Source organism: Pseudonaja textilis, chromosome 1 (assembly GCF_049901715.1).
Source record: "Pseudonaja textilis isolate UNSWEBS1 chromosome 1, rPseTex1.2, whole genome shotgun sequence".
Classification (NCBI taxonomy): Eukaryota; Metazoa; Chordata; class Lepidosauria; order Squamata; family Elapidae; genus Pseudonaja; species Pseudonaja textilis.
In genome coordinates, this window is record NC_141990.1 from 101,086,722 (window position 1) to 101,110,742 (window position 24,021).

A 24,021-nucleotide genomic window follows, 5' to 3' on the forward strand; every position below is an offset into this window, starting at 1 on the left:
AAGTGCTCTATTTACAACAATTTAATTCTGTATCCACATTCAGTATCCACATATTATCAAGACATGTAACTGAAGTATTTAACTTCAGTATTTAACTTGCATAATTGCAAAAAGTATCTTACTAATACGAAATATGCCTAATAATAAAAGTTTACCAAGACAGTTGACAAGCATCAATAAGGAAAAAACATTATTCAGCCTTTGTGTTCACATAGAACAGTCAACCAAATACTAAGAAATCTGTTTTCATGACTTAGCAAGTGTTCTAGGGCATTTTTCAAGCCTCCTAACTTGAATCCTCCAGTTAGCAGTGATTAAATCAGGAATCAGCATTTCCCAACTTGGATGACCTTGTGATGTGTGGTCTTCAGTTCCTAACATTCTTAGCAATGGCCATGGTGGCTAGGGAATTCTGGGAGTTGAAGTCTATTTATCATATGGTCAGGATGAAAAATACTGCTGTTGATACTGCTCTGATTTTGTCACTTTGTATAAAATTAAACATCTTGGAAATGACATGTATTTCATTCTCTAAATTTAAGGAGAGCATATCCTAATATTTAGAGAAGCAAGAAATTTCTGTAAGAAGACCAGGACAGTCATATTTTGCTAAAATGGAGAACTTATTTAACAGTAGAGGAATGTAAAAAGGAAATTAAAATGGAAAATCAAAAAAACCCAGGATGATTGGAGTTTATGCAAAACTACGATAATAGCTCAGATAGAATGCCTACTGTAGGGCAGGAAAAGTGCAACCTAATGCAAGAAATCACATCCATGTATAATGAGTTGTGTCAAGAAAGCCATTAGAGAAGACTTGCGCTAATGGGGAGAACCAAAGCCATCCAAATTCATAAAAACGAATCCTTGGAAAAGATTCTGAGCAGCATACTGTTCAGCATTAAGATCACTAATTTAGAAATATATCAGAAGAAAAAAAAGCTGGGTGAAAAAAGACGACCGAGATAAAGATATGTAAAGCAGAATTAAAGCCAGATGAACAGAAAATGGTTCCTTCACTAAGGAAGACACAGAATTATCTAATGCCTGACCTGAACTGATGTTTTCAAAGTTGAGTCAGATGAACTGTTGGAAATAAGGACAAGATGAATTTTAGACCTCAATGTTCTTAATGACATGTGAATGATAAGATGAGTTTTAGATCTTAATGACAATGTGAAAAGAAACAAATTAGCAGATGTTGATGCTATACATCTGAGTATCATATCCAATGCATACATTTTTGATGTACCATATTACATTGGTAGACCAGCAATGTAATATTTTGGTTGCATTTTGTTGCACATTGCTGGCCTGCAATAAATAAATAAATATTTATACTCCTAATATAATAAGGCTATCAGAACTAGAGTATAAAATTATGGATGACACCATAAAAAATTGTAAGCAGTATTTATGTAGATTTTTATAGTCCTGATTTGGAATCTCTATTACCAATTTTAAAGAAGTGTTCCTGGTAATTCTAAACCCAGCTAGTATGTGTTCTGAATATATTGTGGAAATGTTGAAAAAAGCATGCACAAACCAACATCCATTCATCTACTCATATTTGTACTTGAAATCCCAAATCTGCCCCACTATTCTAAACAGATGAAAGATTATCCCATTCTGTATGAAGGAAAACTCAGCAACAAGATTACACATACACACACACAAACACACACATTCGATTCAAACTCCACATAAAAATTTCTGGAAGGAAGCTTTACTTGTCACTCACAATACTGTCTCTCCACTATTAGCAGAAACACACAATAAACAATCTTTTCTCTATTTCCCCACCCGTACATCATCTCATTGCTAATTATAATATTTTTCAAGTGCTAAAATAGGACTATACAGAATTCCAGCACAGACCCTTCTCAGAACTGGTAGTTTTAGCAGTTGAACTGGAAGATGCATTAATAGCGCTCTATGATCAATCACAGAATTTGCTCAGAGTACCTGCCAAAGCAGTTGGTAATATTCTTAAGGACTGAGATACCTATGAACAACTATATTGTTCATATAGGCAAATGTCTAGTGGCAAAATAATTGTTCTAAGTTCATAGGTTGCAACCTTAGAAGACAGCAATACCAGTTAAAAAACAAAGCAAAGAGCATATATATTCAGTTTTCAGTGAAGGGTAAATGTGGTTTTCATACATACTGATCTGAGGTTGGGGTTAATTGTCTGGTACATAATTCAGGAGTGTTAATGCAAGCTAAAGCACCAGTCTTCAATTGATTAAAACAACCACATCTTTTGCAAGTCTCATGCAGCTGCTGCACTGCACACCAGAACATGAGGACAGTTTTTTCCCAAACGGCATCACTCTGCTAAACAAATAATTCCCTCAACACTGTCCAACTATTTACAAAGTCTGCACTACTATTACTGTTAATCTTCTCATCACTTCTTATCACCCATCCCCTCCCACTTGTGAATGTATGACTGTAACTTTGTCACTTGTATCCTTATGATTTATATTGATTGTTTCCTAGTATGATTTGATTGCTTATTGTACCCTATGACTATCATTAAGTGTTGTATCTTATGATTCTTGGCTCTTGACGAATGTATCTTTTCTTTTACGTATACTGAGAGCATATGCACCAAGACAAATTCCTTGTGTGTCCATTAACACTTGACCAATAGAGAATTCTATTCTATTCTATTCTATTCTATTCTATTCTATTCTATTCTATTCTATTCTATTCTATTCTAAAGGTCCTCAGGTGTATCTCCATGTATGTTGGGAAAACATGATTGAAAAGATTGGCAATGTGATCTATAGACTGGAGCATTCTCTCATATAAAGTTACATTTAGGATGTTTTGGAGGATCATGATCACTATTATGCATGATAATTTTATCACAGGAATGCAGAATCCTATTTAATGTTGTGTTGCTATCAATACAGGAACCAAAAATGGAAAGCAACAAAAGCAAAGTAATCCTCCTTTCAAATTTTATGAACTAAGTTATCCTACAGCCTCAATTCTCCAGGAGATAATAGTCTAATAGTTTCAACACTTAAAATACTGTATAGATAGTTAATAACCAATCAATATATTTTACACAAAAATATAAGGGCAAGTAAATAATAAGTTGAGAATTAAATATGAAACAATAACATACAGTATATGAATTTAGTACATTATTCAATTCAAAGGGAAATAGGCAATTCAAGGAAAAATACATTGAATTCAAATGAGGGAAAGATAAAACAGGAATTCAGAAAGTAACAAAAATTTCAAGAAGTTGTTCATTCTATATTTCACCGATATCTTGTCATAACAAAGGCAGACAGAACTTTGGAGGTTTCCTGCCACACAAAAAAGAGAAAGAGAATTTGACAAGTGTCAATGTTTAGATACACTAAAAGGAGGACATCTTTTTCACAGAAATTGTTTCATTTGCTAGTGGGAAATAAATATATTGCTTTGGATATGCCTGTTCCATTGCCTTCTGGGTCAGGGAAAATGTTGGACTAGGTCACTTGGTTGGGTTAATGGCATTGTTTCTGGCTTGAAAAAGGGAATTGCCAACAATTAGGTAGTCCTGACAAGATTTTCCAAACTTAATTAAGTGGTCCTGATAAGATTTTCCAAACTTAAAATTAACAAAGAGGAAAAGTTGTTAAGTTGCTTCAAAGTATAAGACTATTGCTCTAACTAAGGAAAGTAATGTTGCTAGGACATTAGCAAGAAGCACAGAAGACTATGAATGTTGACCTATGGATGTATCCTTTCCACATCTGTCACTGTTTCATTAAGACTTCTCAACAATGCGAAATGCAGTGGCGGGGGGGTAGAGCTGGTGTCTCAGCGGTACAGCATGCGATCTTGAAGCTCCAAGATTGCTGCTGATATGTCTGTTGCAGGAGGGTCCCACCGGACATAAACCGTCCCGTAGAGACGGTGATTGGGTGTTGGTAGAAGTTACCATGAACGCCCTTTCTATCTATGCTGTGAGAGAACCCAGGATGGGTTGACTTCCTATGACATCATCGCTGAGTCTGTACTAAGATATAAAAGCCAGCCCCCAGGAGAGACCCCAGCTTTGGCGAAGATACTTGACAGACTGAAAGGTGTCTCTGAAAGCCCAAAATAAATACAGAAATATGTCTTACCCTCTCCAGACGAATCAAGGGAGAGGCTGGGCAGCATAGATAGAAACGCCCATTCTCCTCCATGCTGCATCGAGAGCCCAGGATGGGACATACCAAAGCTTGCGTGTCCACAGGCGGATCCTCATCTGGCTCATCAGACTGACTGTGGAACCACTCGTTGAAGCACCCATCTGCCGAAGGCTGCAGTCGCTGAGGCAAAAGCATCCAGACGGTAGTGTCTGATGAAAGGAGACGGGGATGTCCACGTGGCCGCATGACAAATCTCCTCCAAGGATGCTTGGGTCACTCAGGCAGCAGAAGTGGCCACGCTTCTGATAGAGTGCGCTGTCAGACCTCGTGGAACCAGAAGGGCCGCAGCTTTGTAGGCCTGCTCAATGCAAGACCTGCCCCACCTGCTAATAGTAGGAGAAGAGGCCTTGTGCCCCAAGTGAGAAGGGAAAAAGGAAACAAACATGGCTTCCGATTTCCTGAAGGAGGAAGTGCACTTAATATATAATCTAAGAGCCCTTCTTACGTCTAGCGTGTGCCACTGCCGCTCTAAGTCATGGTGCAGGAGGGGGCAGAAGTCAGGCAAAACAATGTCCTGGGACCTGTGAAACCAGGTGTTAACCTTCGGAATAAATGAGGGGTCCAGACGAAGAACAACCCTATCATCGTGAAAGGAACAAAGGTCCTGTCTGATGGAAAGAGCAGCAAGCTCGGAAACCCTCCTGGCAGAAGTGATGGCAACAAGGAACACTACCTTCAGAGTCAGGAAATGGAGAGACGCTGTTCTAAGTGGTTCAAAGGGGAGCTTTGTAAGGGCATTAAGGACCACATGAAGGTCTCCTGGAGGGTGCAGGTTGGAAGCCCCTTTCAAAAACCTCCTGACTGAAGGGTGATGGGATAAGGAAGGAAGCGAACACCATGAAAGGACTGAGGAGAGGGCCGCAACCTGCCTGCGTAAGGTGTTGGGGGCCAAACCTTTCTCCAGACCATGCTGAAGAAAGCTAAGAACTTCTGCCAACTGGGCTGAAGCAAGAGAAAGACCCTCCCTGAGGCACCATCGGGAAAAAGCATTCCAGGTGGCATCATAGCCTTGTGGAAGGTTTGCGAGAAGCCAGGATAGTGAGGATGACCCTTTCTGGAAGATCAGCCTCCTCTAGCCACTGCCACTCAAACGCCACATGGTCAGCTTGAACCACTGGGGCTCTGGGTGGAGCAGGGCCCCCTGGTGAAGGGAGATTAGATGGGCAGGGATCCTCCAAGGAGAAGCCAATGATAGGTTGACCAGGTCTGCAAACCAGGGCCTCCTTGGCCAATAAGGTGCCAGGAGGAGAAGCTCCGCACGTTCCTCCAACATCTTCCGAATTACTGCCGGAATGATGGGAAGCGGGGGAAAGGCGTAGAGGAGATCCTTGGGCCTTCTGCACCAAAGTGCATTGGTCCCCTCCGCTCCCTGAAAAGGAAACCTAGTGAAGAATCTGGTGACTTGGGCGTTTTGAGGAGTGGAGAAAAGATCCACCTCCGGTATTCTGAATCTGAGGGAAAGATCCCTGAATAGAGACAGAGGAATGGACCATTCTGCCTGGTCAACTAGGCTCCTGCTGAGCCAGTTGGCCTGGGAGTTGTCGACCCCAGAGATGTGGTCCGCCAAGATCGATAACAGGTGTTTCTCTGCCCATAACCCCAACCGTAGAGCCTCTCTCATGAGGGCTTTGGACCTCATCCCCCCTTGCCGGTTGACATGAGCCTTTGCGGCCATGTTGTCCATAAGGACTAGAACATGAGAGTTGGTCACTGATTGCCTAAAATGCTTGAGAGCCAGAAAAATGGCTCTGAGCTCTAGACAACTTATGGGAAGGGTCTGTTCGGATCTGGACCAAACGCCCTGAGCTATCTGGCCCTGTATATGGGAACCCCAACCCAGGAGTCTGGCATCAGTGGTTATCACTAGCCTATCTGGGTCCCTGAACAGGAGTCCCCTCCAGATAGATGGGGAATGCCACCAATTGAGAGATCTCCAGATTTGTGGCAGGAGTGAGACCTTGATGGATGAGTGGCTGGTTCCTGCTCATTGGTAGGGTAGCAGGAACCATTGGAGTGCTCGGGAGTGGAGCTGAGCCCACGAGATGATGCCAATACAGGAAACAATCTTCCCCAGAAGTTTGGACAGCAGCAACAGGGGGACAATTTGATGTTGCTGGATCTGGCTGATGATCTCTGCAAGGCTCTTTCCACGAGCTGGGGACAGGAAAACCTGGCACGACATGGTATCGATTACTGCTCCCAAGTGTTGCAATTTGGTTGTAGGAGAGAGGTGGATCTTTTTGGTGTTGAAGGAAAATCCGTGGCTCTGGAGACATGACAGGGTAATTCGCAGATCCCAATGGGCTGCAAGGATGGAAGAGGAAAGAATCAAAATGTTGTCCAAGTAGCATTGGATCCTCACTGGAATAGAACGCAGAGATGCCACCATGTTGCCAGAACCTTTGTGAAGACTCTTGGAGCCAATGAGAGGCCGAAGGAAAGTGCTCGATACTGGTAATGTGTATTCTGATAACAGAAACGGAGAAACTGGCGATGATGAGGCCAAATAGGGAGGTGGAGGTAAGCCTCAATGAGATCAGTGGAAGAGAGGTCGCCCTCACGAACGTTCTCTAAAATAGAATGCAGAGTCTGCATTTTAAATCACCTGTATTTTACAAATTGGTTGAGAAATTTTAGATCAAGAATGACTCGCCAACCCCCTGAGGCTTTGGGAACGATGAAAAGGCAAGAGTAAAGCCCACATCCCCATTGAGATGGGGGAACAGGTTGAATAGCCCTGATTTCAAGAAGGTGCTGAATGGCCTGATTCATGGGGGCTTGCCTGGAAATGTCCCGAGACACAGGACAGATAAAAAAAATTGGGGTGGTGTCGGGTTAGGAAGTCCAATTGTAACCCTGACCTAATAGTGCTGAGCACCCAGGCATCCATCTTTGACTCCTCCCATTTGGAGGCAAAGAAGGCTAGGTGACCTCCGATGGGTGGGTAGAATGAGGGATTACTTAGAGCGACGGAAGGAACGACCTCCGCCCCCCTGAAACGGCCGTTTACCAGTAGAAGGTTGTTGCCTGCCAGATGTTTCCGCCCATTGGTCTTGGCGTTGGGAGTATGGCCTGTGAGAGTGGGGGAAGCGAGATGAGGTCTCCACTCGGAAGGCAGGAGGGCGATAAGGAGCAGGCCGATAGTCGGCTTTCTTCCCAGAGGAAGAGAGAATTTTACCTTTATCTCTGGTTTCGATGAGATACGGTTCCAGAGCATCACCAAAAAGCTTATCACCTGCAAATGGAACTGAAGCCAGCTTCCATTTTCGGCGTGACTCCGCCTGCCAATTTCAGAGCCAAAAAAGTCTTCTTGCTGCTACAGAAGATGCCATGGCCTTGGATGCAAATTAGGCAAAATTGAAAGTGGCATCCGCAGTGAATTCCGCCGCTGCAATAATCTTATTAAGGTCTTGGTGAGACCGAAGGTCAAAAGCAGGCAATCTATTCTGGAGTTGGCACAGCCACCGTATGGATGCCCTGGTGAAAAAGGATGCTGCTGTTGAAGCCCGAACAGCCCAAGCAGCAGCCTGGTGATTGCACTTGAGGGTCTGTTCAGAACGTTTATCATCCGGTTTCAGGATATATTCTGGCTCTGTGGGAGTGCCAGAGGATGAGAATGAGGCCAGAACTGGAATGTCAACAGAAGGCACTGCCAGGGCATTGTAGAAACGCTTATCTAGAGAAGATGGGTGAGGACCTGCCGAAGGAGAAGAGCACCGTTCCTTGACCATGTCCAGGAACAAAATGGGAGAAGGCAAAACCTCTGCATGCACTACAGGCTTGGAGAAGAGAGAATCCCCTTGGCTAGAGGGATTTCCTAGTGGCTCGGGAGCAACTTCCTCTGGCAACAGCATGGCAGTGACCAAGGCCTTGCTGAGTAATGGTCTGAAGAGAGTAGGTTTGAAGACCAATGCAGGGGATGTCTGCTCTGGGTGAGAATCCTCTTCCTCTGAAAGATTTTGGTCAAAAATCTCACCCTCCTCATACTCTGAATGAGAAGAGTAACTGTGTTCAGATGGTGAAGGCCTTCCTTCCTCATCAACTTCCTCCCATTCTGGTAGAGAAGAATGGACCCTGAGGGCCTGAGGCCTGTGTAAATCAGGATGATGAGGCAAGGAACTTACAGACTGAGGAGAAGGGCTTGAACCCTTTCTAGAGGTGGAAGAATTTGCTTGAAGCCTTCAGCCAATTCCTGCCTAATGGCTGATGAGACAACATCTTGGATATCCCTTGGTCTATGCTCAAAGGTAGAGGCAGAAGGCCAAAGGCCCACTGCTGTGGGAGTGAAGGTGGCTTCAGGCCTAGATTGAGGAGAGGTTTGAGGCCTGGAGGGAGGGGGAGGAGCATAGGGCACAGATGCCTGTTGGAAATAAGGTCCAGATCTGCTTAAATCCTGAGGATCTGACTGTATAGCAAGAGCCTCAGGAGACCAGGGTGGAGGATGGAAAGGCTCATAGATAACTTCTCCTCCCCTGGGAGGGCTTGGTTGGGGCCCACGAGTATCACCTGAAACATGCTGTAGTTGCACTCCCTTTTGTTGAATAGTTCTGTTGAACTGCCTCTCTAGAGCTGCATGTCTGCGCTTCTCTGCCCTCAGTTCAGCCTGAGTTGCCTTCTTAGTGGCTAGAGCCTTAGCTTTGATTTTCGCAGCCACCTTCCTCTGGACTGATTGGGTGCGTTGCCTATGTCTTTTTCTCCTATTGGGATTAAGAGACTGTTCCACTGGAGGGGAAAGCTCTGCCTAAGCTTTATCTTGCTCCATTTGTAAAATAAAGGCTCTTGCGTTGGAAAGAAGCTGTTTAGAAATTTTTCTATTAAGCCCCTTAGGGTATAAATGGCCCCCGGGCTTACAAAATGGCCACTCACCTCGTGGTGGAAGGCTTGAATCCAAGATGGCCGCTGACTACAGGAAAACAGGCTCCAAGATTGAAGATCGCTCCTTAGGCTATACAGAGCCCCAAGCGAAGTCAGCAAGGGAAAAACACAGCAACCAGCTACATGATCAGCGGGCTTGAGTTCTTATCAGTTTGCCAATCATGTTTACGATCGCTCCAAACTGCAGGCGTGGGGGAGGTCTGCAGATGCTGCCCAGCTTGCCTGCACAGAGTTCTGTAACGCTGCTCCCAACATTGCAGGAGAGAGAGCCCTGCTCTCCTGGAAGAGCAGCTGCCTAGATCCCTGGAAGCTGCTTGAAGAGAGGAAAAAAAGTGCTCGTGCTCACTTCGGCAGCACATATACTAAAATTGGAACGATACAGAGAAGATTAGCATGGAGAAAGCAAATGAGCACAGAAAAACCTGCTTCTTTAAGGTAAAAATAAGCTCTTTGCTATAAGTGGGAAGGAGAGGACTAAAAAAAATCTTTAAAAATATGTTGGAGGAGACGCCTTGAAGATTATAAGACCAGCAACTAACTGTAATACGGCTTTAAAATATATTTGGGATTTTGCCCCAGGAGGAAAAACTGCAAAGAGAAGAAGAGGAAATAATTTCTGTCTGTTTGGATAGTTGGATAACTTTGACATTTGGAAACATCTGGGTTGTTCTTAAAAATTTACAATGGCACTATCTGTGGATGTTTTAAAAGTGGAATATGAAAAATTAAAAGAAAAAGAACAAAAAGGCAAGGATTCTTTGGGAGCTGTCTTCCACTTTTTAGAAATGGTGGTTTCTACATACCGGCAAATATTTGAGGAAGAAGAAGGAGAAGAAGAGAGAGGGGACAACAGAGAGGGGAGGTTTAAAAAGTGGAGGTTAGGAGAGGCAGGGGCAAAAAGACCAGACTGGAGAAGAAAGGGAGGGAAAAGGGGGGGAAAAGCCACAGTCTGAAACAAGATGCCAAAAAGCAGATTTTTTTTAGAGATAAAGGATAAAGGACAGAGTATAATTAAAGAAAGATTCTGCAAAAGTACATAAGATAGTATTGTAGTATTTGCATTTGAAATAGTCTATTGGAATATTAAAATATTAAAATGTTTAATAATGATAGATCTTAATATTTAATAAAATACTAAAGAGAATGTGTAAAATGATTAAAGTTTAGTTATAGTTTAATTCATTATTGTCTTAATCTTATTATAAATTCATTTTCTTATTCTAAAATAATGTATTAATTAGAATTAGAATTAGAATGGAAATTATATATTTAACTATATTATAAATTTATTATTCTTTCATTTTAAAATGCAACATATAGAATGTACTAAGCAGAATCAGGATGGAAATTGTGAATTATTTTATGTGTTAATTTAGGCGAAAGATAGAAAGGTGTCACACTTTAAAAGTGATTACAGGGGAAATTTTTGGTTAAAGTGAAGAGATAAATAGACAATTGGAAAAGAATGGACAAAAGATACAAGTATAATGATTTTAAAATAAGATGAAATAAACAAAATATAATAAAGAGAGTGAAAAGAAGGGAGAAGTTATATAGAAAATATAGAATGGTTAATAAGATATGAATGGTATATAAGGCAAGCATGAATTTGATTTAGGTCTGTAAAAAAAGATGTAACCTGGGGGCTAAGCCACTTTTCAAAAGAAGCTTTATGTTTTGTGTTTTCGTTAGCTATGTTTGATTGAGAATTAATAAAACCTTGGAGGAATAAAATTAAAGGGAGAGAAATTTGGAAAAGACATGTACAAATGATAATTAAGGAGGTTTTATCTTTTTATGTCTTGTTTTATGTTTTGTATTTTGTGTGTTTATGTTTGATTGAGAATTAATAAAACCTTGATAGAAAGAAATATAATTGAATAAAAGTGAAGGGAGAAATAATGAGAAATTTGGAAAAGATATATATGTGCTTAAATGGAAACGTGATGATGTGGAACTATGCCTTAAAAATAATGTTTTATTTGCCTTGTTAAAATTTATAAGTAATTTTTAAAAAGGAGGTTTTATGCTTTTATGTCCTACGTTTTGTTTGTCTTTAAAAAATTAATAAAGTTTGTTTTAAAAAAAAGAGAGAGAGAGGAAAAAAGTGCTGAAGATCGCTGGTGATTGCTATCCAACAGAACGCTTTCAGAGACACAGCGACTGACTGAAAGGAGCTGAGTCAAAAGCTGCGGTCTCTCCAGGGGGCTGGCTTTTATATCTTATACAGACTCAGCTATGACATCATAGGAAGGAATCAACCCATTCTGGACTCTTGATGCAGCATGGAGGAGAATGAGGAGGGCACAACCTGTCAATCACAAAGTCCCTGGCTGATCCAGGAAAAGTCCTTTTTGCCAGTGGCAGAGAGGCAGCCTTTCAAGCTGTCAGTTCGGTGAGATGAACTTTTACTTATTATTTCTTGGAGAGAACATCCTGAAAAAATTAAGGTGGACTAAAAGTGAAGAGAAAAGAATTTAAGCGGCGTGATTAATTGTCAAAGTGAAGTTTTTTTTTCTTTTTTCCCTTTCTATTGCAACTTTGAAGTTGGCAAAGCTGTTCAACTTTAAGCTGGACTGGTACTTTTTAATCTTTTTATCTTTCTATTTCTTTCTCCCTTTTTTTAACAACCCTTTTGAAAATCCCTTTTTGACTAAGATTCTTCTGCTTGACTCAAGATTTATTTTCCTCCTTTTTAAAAAAAAGGGGGGGGGAAGACTTTACTTTTTTTTAGTTCCTGGTTGTAGATTGAGGAGGGGGAAGTGAAAGTGAAGGAAAGTAAGTAGCACTGCCGCCCAGAGGCTTGGATACATTGTTTCTTTTTTTCTTTCATTAGTTTGTGTTACAATCAAGGACTCTGAGCTGTGTATTGGAAAAGATAGAGGTGAGCAGGGTAGTTTGTTTATTCAGGTGCTCATTTCCGAATAGATAGTTGGAGTCTGGAGTTGAAGTTGAAAGAAAGAAGATTAAAGTAACCTTGAAAAATTCTGAGCTGACTTATCAAAGAGCCTTGGATATTTGGTGGCAGAGGCTTGTTTTGTATTAGAATTGCTTTTTACCTTTTGCCTCCCTTTCTATACTCCACCCCCCCCCCCACTAGTGGGGGTCTTTTTTTCCTCTTTAATTGGATTTTAACTTTTTAAACCAGGAACTAAAATGTAAAGCTTTTATTTTGGTTTTCTTTTTGTTTATTAAGAGGAACATATAGAATATTTTTCTTTTTTACTTTTTACATCTACCATTGCAACTAATTGGATTAAGGTATACAAGTGCCTGAAGATTTTTTTTTTTCCTTTTTTCCTTTGGAGTGGCAATTGTTTGCCTTCATTTTCTTTCTTTTTTTTTCTTTTTTCCTCTTTTTTTCTCTTTTCTCTCTCTCTTTCTTTACACATAAGCATTACAAGATGAGTAGAAAGACAACAGCCCCAGCTTCTTCGATACCAACTCCCTCACCATCTGGAGGATAATGATCTATACAGACAATATTACAACAGGAAAAAGAGAAAGAGAAGGAAGTGACATTACAGATGATTATGCAAGGAATTCAATTTATCAGAAAACTGAGCAAAAAAATGAAAAGACAGATGGAAGATTGAAAAATATTCAACAGATGATGATGAAATATGAAGACAGATTCAAAAAAATTGAAGAAGAAGACGTTCAAAGAGATAAGAAAATTGGAGATATTGATATTCGTTTGAGCGATGTCGAGAAGGGCAGATTTGAACCATTAGGATGGGAAATAGACAAATCAGAATTTTATCTAAGATTTCAAAATATAGAAGAAAGAAAAGGTGAAAATCTTGCTGAAATAATGGCAGAAATATTGGCAGAAGCACTGGAAATAACCAAAGAAAAGATGATGGATGGGATGAATAAAGTGTTTCGTGTCTACACATGATATGCAATGAGGAATAGATTACCAAGAGAAGTTCACATTGGATTTACTAAGAAGATTATTAAGACACAGATACTCCAGGTGGCAAGAGAGAAACCACTAAAATATAAAGATAAAGAAATTGTGGTGCTGAAACAGATATCAAGAAGAGTAAGAGAGATGAAAAGAGAATATTTATTCTTGACTAAAGAGTTACTAAAAAGAGGAGTAAACTACAGATGGCTGATGCCAGAAGGCCTCTTGTTCCCTTGGCAGGAACAAAGACACAGAATTGACACAGTTGGAAAAGCTGAGCTATTCTACTTAGAATACTTTAGAGAAAAGAAGGAAGAAGAAAGAAAGGAAGAGTCACTAATTGAGTTCCAAGAGGAGTGTATAGCAGTAATTGAAAAAGAAGAAGGTGCAGTAGACAGTGAACCCAGAGAACTGAGATCTACAAGAGCAATAAAACCCTCTTATGAAGCTTAACATGGATGAAAGAAAATTGATTACGATTAACATAATGGACTTAATTTGGCTACTAAAAGAAGGAAAGTATTTCATAAATTAGAAAAATTAAAATTTGATATAATGTGGTTACAAGAGATACATGTTAAAAAACAACATGAATATATATTAAAACAAGGAAAACTAGGGAAATTATTTACGTTGCTGGCACAATCTTTAAAAATAGGTGTGGTATTATATATTAAAGAAACAATTTTGGCAGAACTACTTTACACAGATGATGATGGAAGGATTTTGATGGTGGAAATAACAGATAACAGTGTTAAAACATTTTAAATTGAAATTTATGCCCCAAATGATAAACAAGAAGAATTCCATAGAAAATTACATACAAAAATAATTGAATTGGACTATGTTAATATTTGTATGATGAGAGATGTTAATGGACTATAAGACACAGAAAACAACAAAGAAAGTTAGAAAGATACTACCAAAATCCTTCCTTTGAATAACAGAAGAATTTAATTTAAAAGATGCATGGAGAGAGAGAAATGCGAAAAGTAATCAATATACTTTTTAGTCAAACACATACACTTCCTGGTCTAGAATAGATATGATATGGATGTCAGCAGAATTATTGTCTAATGTACAGCAGATTGAAATAGAAACAAGCACTTGGGCAGATCATAATCCAGTGTCAGTGATTTGGAACGGACACAAGAGAAGATCTAGATGGACTTTAAATAATATGATACTGAAAGAAAAAGACTAAACAGAAAATAGAGAAAGAACTTGTTTTCTTCTTCAAAGAAAATAGAAAAGAGGATACATCTTTACAGAATCTCTGGGACACAATGAAGGCCTACACAAGAGGTTTGATAATAGATTATACTAGGAGAAGAAACAGAAAACAGAAAAAGACATTTAAGACATTAGAGGATGACTATAAAAGACTGGAAATTTTTTTACAGATGTTCCCACAAAAAAGACATTAAAAATAAAATGGATATAATTAAACATAAATGGGACTAATGGAAAAAGAGGAATTAGCACAAAAAATTTAAAATGCTAAACAGAATTACTTTGAAGATGCAAATAAACCAGGCAGATGGCTAGCTTATAAACTGAGAAAGGAAACAGAAGAAAGAAGAATTAGTCAATTGATAAATAAAGAAGGACACATTTGCTATGGAAATGAGGAGAAGAAAAAATTATACGAGACTAGTACAGAAAACTGTACTTTCAAGAGAATATTCAAGACAAAAAAGTTAAACAGTATCTTCAGAAAGCGAACCTACCTCAGATACCCAAAAACACTGAAACAATGTTAGAAGAAAGTATAACAATGATGGAATTAACAGAAGCCTTAAAAACAGAATGCTGGGAAAGCACCAGGTCCAGATGGTTTGCCAGTGGAATTTTACAAGACTTTTCAGGAAATATTTAATTTTCATCTTTTAGAAGTTATGAATGAAGTTATGTTAAAGAAAATAATAACAAAAACATGGTCAGAAGCATACATTACACTTATACCGAAGGAAGGTACAGACCTACAGCAAGTTAAAAAGTACAGACCTATATCTTTATTGAACTCAGATTATAAAATCTTTGCTTCAATTTTGGCAGAAAGACTAAAAAGATACTTAAATAATTTTATTCATACTGATCAAAATGGATTTCTGCCAAAGAGACAAATCAAAGACAATGTGAGAATCATTCTGGATACTCTGGAATATTACGAAGCTCACCCTGAGAAGCAAATGGCCTTGATGTTTCTAGATGCTCAAAAAGCCTTTGACAATGTGAGTTGGCAATTTATTTTACTGCAATTGATACAAATGGGCTTTGGTAAGAAATTTATCCAAGCCATTGAAACAATATTCTATGAACAAACTGCAAAGGTGATGGTGAATGGAGAATTAACAGAATCCACAGATATAAGAAAAGGGTCAAGGCAAGGCTGTCCATTGTCGCTCTGCTGTTTGTCTTAACATTGGAAGTCTTGAATAGGAATATCAGGGAAGAAAAAGAAATAAAAGGAATGAAAATTAAAAAGGAGGAGTATAAAATGCAAGCTTTTGCAGATGACCTGGTATTTAGATTAGAAGACCCATTGGAAACAGCACCCAAATTAACAGAAAAAATAGAAGAATACAGAAAAGTAGCAAGTTTGAGAATAAACAAAGACAAAACAAAGATATTAACAAAGAATATGTTAGCAAGACGAAAGAAAGAGTTGGAAGAAATTTGGAAGAAGTTGGGAAAAAGCAATATTTAGGGATTCATATTACACCAAACAGCAGATTGTGACAGATTTGATGAAATGGGAAAAATTGCAACTATCACATTGGGAGAATATCCACAATTAAGATGAATATATTGCCTAGAGTTTTATATTTATTCCAGACAATTCCTATTCAATTAGGGAAAGTTTTTTGAAGATTTAAATAGAATTGTGTTGAAATATATTTGGCAGGGTAAAAAGCAAGAATAAAATTAAAACTGTTACAAGATGGAAGAATAAGAAGAGGGTTTGCCTTGCCCAATTGGGAGCTATATTACCAGGCGACAAGTTTGATGTGGGTAAAGGAATGGATAACACTAAGGAACAGTAGATTATTGACTTTAGAGGGCCATGACTTGCTGCTGGGATGGCATGCCTTTCTCTGGTATAAGGAAACTAAAATACAGGGGTATTTCAGAAGACATTATATTCATGAGGCATTGTTTTTGAACTGGGAGAAGATAAAAAGACAATATGACTTAAAAATTCCAACATGGATATCAACTATTGAAACTTTTTCTTATCCAATAATATATAAAAAGGAACAAACAGTTAGATATGGGGAGATATTGAATGAAAAGGGTGAACTTAAATCTTTGCAAGCGTTGGAAGAACAAGGTGTAAAAATGAATTGGTTTTCATATTTGCAAATACAATCTAGGTTTGATAAAGACTCTAAGGCAGAAGGTATTTACGACAAGTTGACTGATTTAGGCAAAATTTTGATGGGTACTGATGAAAAGGTAATTAAAAATTTTATGGACATCTATTAGAATTTAAATTGGAGGAGGAATAAGTCAAAGAAACGATGATTGCTTGGGGGAAAATTTTGGATATGGGATTGATTTAGAAAAATGGCAAAAATTGTAGTCTCAGAATTATAAAATGACAATGTCAACTGCATATAAAGAAAATTTGTATAAGATGTTTTACAGGTGGCACTTACTCCTGACGAGACTTGTGAGAATATTTAAGAATAAATCGGATAAATGCTGGAAATGTCATCAGATACCTGGTTCATATTATCATATGTGGTGGACATGTTCGGACTCAAAAGAAATATTGGACTAAAATCCACACATGGTTGGAAAAAATGATAAAACAACATAATAGACTTTAAACCAGAGGTCTTTTTACTGGGAGTCATACCGGACATATATAATAAATAACTGAAATATTTGATTGTAAATGTTTTAACAGCGGCTAGAATTGTATTTGCGAAGAACTGGAAAAAATGACAAAGTACCTATGCAGGAGGAAGTTATCAAAAAAAATTATGGACTGTGCTGAAATGAGTAAACTGACATTTGAAATTAGAGAACAAGAAGACAAGCAATTTTATATGATATGGGATTTGTTTTATCAATGGTTGGATAAAAAGGCATGGTAATGTAATAGACTAGATAATTTTGTGATAGAAATTTAATAGACTGATATAAAACATAATATAGATATATATATAACCACTGGTTGGAAGTATAATACAAATTTTAAGATAAAACTTGGAACATCTTGTATAAAATGATGGAATAAATAGTTTAGTCATGGATGATTAATAACTGATAAATATATAAGCATATGTTATTTTGACAATGTGAAGGCTGATATAAGTTGTGAGTAAAAGACTACAAAAGGATAGCACAAAAGATATGTAACCAACTGACACACTGTATGTATATAAAATGGAAGATGGTTTTATGTTTTTATGTTTTGTAATTTTTAAAAATTAAAAATTAAAAAAAAATGCAAAATGCAAAAAGATGAGTAAGTTATATTTAAGTCCTTTTATTATTTATATTTCAATTACTGCATACTAAATTGTTATACTGTATATACAGGAAGTCATGAAATGAGGATCCCTCACCCCATTTCTTTTCAAACTGCCATTTTCCCCCAACTCGATATGTCAGTAAGATTCCTCGTACATAAGGACATCAGATTTGCTTTAGAAGGAAACTGTTACCTGGTGATTGCTCTATCCAGCAGAAGCGCTTTCAGGAGACACAGCGACTGACGCTGAAGGAGGCTGGTCATGCGGAGTCTCCATGGGGCTGGCTTTTATATCTTATACAGACTCAGCTATGACATCATAGGAAGGAATCAACCCATTCTGGACTCTTGATGCAGCATGGAGGAGGGCGAGGAGGGCACAACCTGTCAATCCTGCAAAGTCCCTGGCTGATCCAGGAAAAGTCACTTTTTGCCAGTGGCAGAGAGGCAGCCTTTCAAGCTGTCAGTTCGGTGAGATGAACTTTACTTGTATTTCTTGGAGAGAACATCCTGAAAAATTAAGGTGGACTAAAAGTGAAGAAGAAAAGAATTTAAAGCGGCGTGATTTAATTGTCAAAGTGAAGTTTTTTTTTTTCTTTTTTCCTTTCTATTGCAACTTTGAAGTTGGCAAGCTATTCAACTTTAAAGCTGGACTGAGTACTTTTTAATCTTTTTATCTTTCTATTTCTTTCTCCCTTTTTTAACAACACCTTTGAAAATCCCTTTTTGAGTAAGATTCTTCTTTGACTCAAGATTTATTTTACTCCTTTTAAAAAAGGGGGAAGACTTTACTTTTTTAGTTCCTGGTTGTAGATTGAGGAGGGGAAGTGAAAGTGAAGAGAAAGTAAGTAGCACTGCCCGCCCAGAGGCTTGGATACATTGTTTCTTTTTTTCTTTCATTAGTTTGTGTTACAATCCAGGACTCTGAGCTGTGTATTGGAAAAGATAGAGGTGAGCAGGGTAGTTTGTTTATTCAGGTGCTCATTTCCGAATAGATAAGATTTGGAGTCTGGAGTTGAAGTTGAAAGAAAGAAGATTAAAAGTAACCTTGAAAAATTCTGAGCTGACTTATCAAAGAGCCTTGGATATTTGGTGGCAGAGCTTGTTTTGTGTAGAATTGCTTTTACCTTTTGCCTCCCTTTCTATACTCCACCCCCCACTAGTGGGGGTCTTTTTCCTCTTTAATTGGATTTTAACTTTTTAAACCAGGAACTAAAATGTAAAGCTTTTATTTTGGTTTCTTTTTGTTTATTAAGAGGAACATATAGAATATTTTCTTTTTACTTTTACATCTACCATTGCAACTAATTGGATTAAGGTATACAAGTGCCTGAAGATTTTTTTTTTCCTTTTTCCTTTGGAGTGGCAATTGTTTGCCTTCATTTTCTTTCTTTTTTTTTCTTTTTCCTCTTTTTTTTCTCTTTTCTCTCTCTCTTTCTTTACATAAGCATTACAAGATGAGTAGAAGAGACAACAGCCCCAGCTTCTTCGATACCAACTCCCTCACCATCTGGAGGATAATGATCTATACAGACAATATTACAACAGGAAAAAGAGAAAGAGAAGGAAGTGACATTACAGATGATTATGCAAGGGAATTCAATTTATCAGAAAATTGAGCAAAAAAATGAAAAGACAGATGGAAGATTGAAAAATATTCAACAGATGATGATGAAATATGAAGACAGATTCAAAAAAATTGAAGAAGAAGACATTCAAAGAGATAAGAAAATTGGAGATATTGATATTCGTTTGAGCGATGTCGAGAAGGGCAGATTTGAACCATTAGGATGGGAAACAGACAAATCAGAATTTTATCTAAGATTTCAAAATATAGAAGAAAGAAAAGGTGAAAATCTTGCTGAAATAATGGCAGAAATATTGGCAGAAGCACTGGAAATAACCAAAGAAAAGATGATGGATGGGATGAATAAAGTGTTTCGTGTCTACACATGATATGCAATGAGGAATAGATTACCAAGAGAAGTTCACATTGGATTTACTAAGAAGATTATTAAGACACAGATACTCCAGGTGGCAAGAGAGAAACCACTAAAATATAAAGATAAAGAAATTGTGGTGCTGAAACAGATATCAAGAAGAGTAAGAGAGATGAAAAGAGAATATTTATTCTTGACTAAAGAGTTACTAAAAGAGGAGTAAACTACAGATGGCTGATGCCAGAAGGCCTCTTGTTCCCTTGGCAGGAACAAAGACACAGAATTGACACAGTTGGAAAAGCTGAGCTATTCTACTTAGAATACTTTAGAGAAAAGAAGGAAGAAGAAAGAAAGGAAGAGTCACTAATTGAGTTCCAAGAGGAGTGTATAGCAGTAATTGAAAAAAGAAGAAGGTGCAGTAGACAGTGAACCCAGAGAACTGAGATCTACAAGAGCAATAAAACCCTCTTATGAAGCTTAACATGGATGAAAGAAAATTGATTGCGATTAACATAATGGACTTAATTTGGCTACTAAAAGAAGGAAAGTATTTCATAAATTAGAAAAATTAAAATTTGATATAATGTGGTTACAAAGAGATACATGTTAAAAAACAACATGAATATATATTAAAACAAGGAAAACTAGGGAAATTATTTACATTGCTGGCACAATCTTTAAAAATAGGTGTGGTATTATATATTAAAGAAACAATTTTGGCAGAACTACTTTACACAGATGATGATGGAAGGATTTTGATGGTGGAAATAACAGATAACAGTGTTAAAACATTTTAAATTGAAATTTATGCCCCAAATGATAAACAAGAAGAATTCCATAGAAAATTACATACAAAAATAATTGAATTGGACTATGTTAATATTTGTATGATGAGAGATGTTAATGGACTATAAGACACAGAAAACAACAAAGAAAGTTAGAAAGATACTACCAAAATCCTTCCTTTGAATAACAGAAGAATTTAATTTAAAAGATGCATGGAGAGAGAAATGCGAAAAGTAATCAATATACTTTTTAGTCAAACACATACACTTCCTGGTCTAGAATAGATATGATATGGATGTCAGCAGAATTATTGTCTAATGTACAGCAGATTGAAATAGAAACAAGCACTTGGGCAGATCATAATCCAGTGTCAGTGATTTGGAGCGGACACAAGAGAAGATCTAGATGGACTTTAAATAATATGATACTGAAAGAAAAAGACTAAACAGAAAATAGAGAAGAACTTGTTTTCTTCTTCAAAGAAAATAGAAAAGAGGATACATCTTTACAGAATCTCTGGGACACAATGAAGGCCTACACAAGAGGTTTGATAATAGATTATACTAGGAGAAGAAACAGAAAACAGAAAAAGACATTTAAGACATTAGAGGATGACTATAAAAGACTGGAAATTTTTTTTACAGATGTTCCCACAAAAAAGACATTAAAAATAAAATGGATATAATTAAACATAAATGGGACTAATGGAAAAGAGGAATTAGCACAAAAAATTTAAAATGCTAAACAGAATTACTTTGAAGATGCAAATAAACCAGGCAGATGGCTAGCTTATAAACTGAGAAAGGAAACAGAAGAAAGAAGAATTAGTCAATTGATAAATAAAGAAGGACACATTTGCTATGGAAATGAGGAGAAGAAAAAAATTATACGAGACTAGTACAGAAAACTGTACTTTCAAGAGAATATTCAAGACAAAAAAGTTAAACAGTATCTTCAGAAAGCGAACCTACCTCAGATACCCAAAAACACTGAAACAATGTTAGAAGAAAGTATAACAATGATGGAATTAACAGAAGCCTTAAAAAAACAGAATGCTGGGAAAGCACCAGGTCCAGATGGTTTGCCAGTGGAATTTTACAAGACTTTTCAGGAAATATTTAATTTTCATCTTTTAGAAGTTATGAATGAAGTTATGTTAAAGAAAATAATAACAAAAACATGGTCAGAAGCATACATTACACTTATACCGAAGGAAGGTACAGACCTACAGCAAGTTAAAAAGTACAGACCTATATCTTTATTGAACTCAGATTATAAAATCTTTGCTTCAATTTTGGCAGAAAGACTAAAAAGATACTTAAATAATTTTATTCATACTGATCAAAATGGATTTCTGCCAAAGAGACAAATCAAAGACAATGTGAGAATCATTCTGGATACTCTGGAATATTACGAAGCTCACCCTGAGAAGCAAATGGCCTTGATGTTTCTAGATGCTCAAAAAGCCTTTGACAATGTGAGTTGGCAATTTATTTTACTGCAATTGATACAAATGGGCTTTGGTAAGAAATTTATCCAAGCCATTGAAACAATATTCTATGAACAAACTGCAAAGGTGATGGTGAATGGAGAATTAACAGAATCCACAGATATAAGAAAAGGGTCAAGGCAAGGCTGTCCATTGTCGCCTCTGCTGTTTGTCTTAACATTGGAAGTCTTGAATAGGAATATCAGGGAAGAAAAAGAAATAAAAGGAATGAAAATTAAAAAGGAGGAGTATAAAATGCAAGCTTTTGCAGATGACCTGGTATTTAGATTAGAAGACCCATTGGAAACAGCACCCAAATTAACAGAAAAAATAGAAGAATACAGAAAAGTAGCAAGTTTGAGAATAAACAAAGACAAAACAAAGATATTAACAAAGAATATGTTAGCAAGACGAAAGAAAGAGTTGGAAGAAATTTGGAAGAAGTTGGGAAAAAAGCAATATTTAGGGATTCATATTACACCAAACAGCAGATTGTGACAGATTTGATGAAATGGGAAAAATTGCAACTATCACATTGGGAGAATATCCACAATTAAGATGAATATATTGCCTAGAGTTTTATATTTATTCCAGACAATTCCTATTCAATTAGGGAAAGTTTTTTGAAGATTTAAATAGAATTGTGTTGAAATATATTTGGCAGGGTAAAAAAGCAAGAATAAAATTAAAACTGTTACAAGATGGAAGAATAAGAAGAGGGTTTGCCTTGCCCAATTGGGAGCTATATTACCAGGCGACAAGTTTGATGTGGGTAAAGGAATGGATAACACTAAGGAACAGTAGATTATTGACTTTAGAGGGCCATGACTTGCTGCTGGGATGGCATGCCTTTCTCTGGTATAAGGAAACTAAAATACAGGGGTATTTCAGAAGACATTATATTCATGAGGCATTGTTTTTGAACTGGGAGAAGATAAAAAGACAATATGACTTAAAATTCCAACATGGATATCAACTATTGAAACTTTTTCTTATCCAATAATATATAAAAAGGAACAAACAGTTAGATATGGGGAGATATTGAATGAAAAGGGTGAACTTAAATCTTTGCAAGCGTTGGAAGAACAAGGTGTAAAAATGAATTGGTTTTCATATTTGCAAATACAATCTAGGTTTGATAAAGACTCTAAGGCAGAAGGTATTTACGACAAGTTGACTGATTTAGGCAAAATTTTGATGGGTACTGATGAAAAGGTAATTAAAAATTTTATGGACATCTATTAGAATTTAAATTGGAGGAGGAATAAGTCAAAGAAACGATGATTGCTTGGGGAAAATTTTGGATATGGGATTGATTTAGAAAAATGGCAAAAATTGTAGTCTCAGAATTATAAAATGACAATGTCAACTGCATATAAAGAAAATTTGTATAAGATGTTTTACAGGTGGCACTTACTCCTGACGAGACTTGTGAGAATATTTAAGAATAAATCGGATAAATGCTAGAAATGTCATCAGATACCTGGTTCATATTATCATATGTGGTGGACATGTTCGGACTCAAAAGAAATATTGGACTAAAATCCACACATGGTTGGAAAAAATGATAAAACAACATAATAGACTTTAAACCAGAGGTCTTTTTACTGGGAGTCATACCGGACATATATAATAAATAACTGAAATATTTGATTGTAAATGTTTTAACAGCGGCTAGAATTGTATTTGCGAAGAACTGGAAAAAATGACAAAGTACCTATGCAGGAGGAAGTTATCAAAAAAATTATGGACTGTGCTGAAATGAGTAAACTGACATTTGAAATTAGAGAACAAGAAGACAAGCAATTTTATATGATATGGGATTTGTTTTATCAATGGTTGGATAAAAAGGCATGGTAATGTAATAGACTAGATAATTTTGTGATAGAAATTTAATAGACTGATATAAAACATAATATAGATATATATATAACCACTGGTTGGAAGTATAATACAAATTTTAAGATAAAACTTGGAACATCTTGTATAAAATGATGGAATAAATAGTTTAGTCATGGATGATTAATAACTGATAAATATATAAGCATATGTTATTTTGACAATGTGAAGGCTGATATAAGTTGTGAGTAAAAGACTACAAAAGGATAGCACAAAAGATATGTAACCAACTGACACACTGTATGTATATAAAATGGAAGATGGTTTTATGTTTTTATGTTTTGTAATTTTTAAAAATTAAAAATTAAAAAAATGCAAAATGCAAAAAGATGAGTAAGTTATATTTAAGTCCTTTTATTATTTATATTTCAATTACTGCATACTAAATTGTTATACTGTATATACAGGAAGTCATGAAATGAGGATCC

General features: G+C 36.9%; 1 protein-coding gene and 1 pseudogene across 4 annotated transcripts in view; one reads left to right on the forward strand and one right to left on the reverse strand.

Annotated features, from left to right (window-relative positions):
- The window catches only part of SOBP (sine oculis binding protein homolog), a 176,540-nt gene that overhangs the window by 120,049 nt on the left and 32,470 nt on the right, over positions 1–24,021 (reverse strand). The window lies entirely within an intron of this gene.
- LOC113433018 (U6 spliceosomal RNA) lies at positions 9,419–9,477 on the forward strand (annotated as a pseudogene).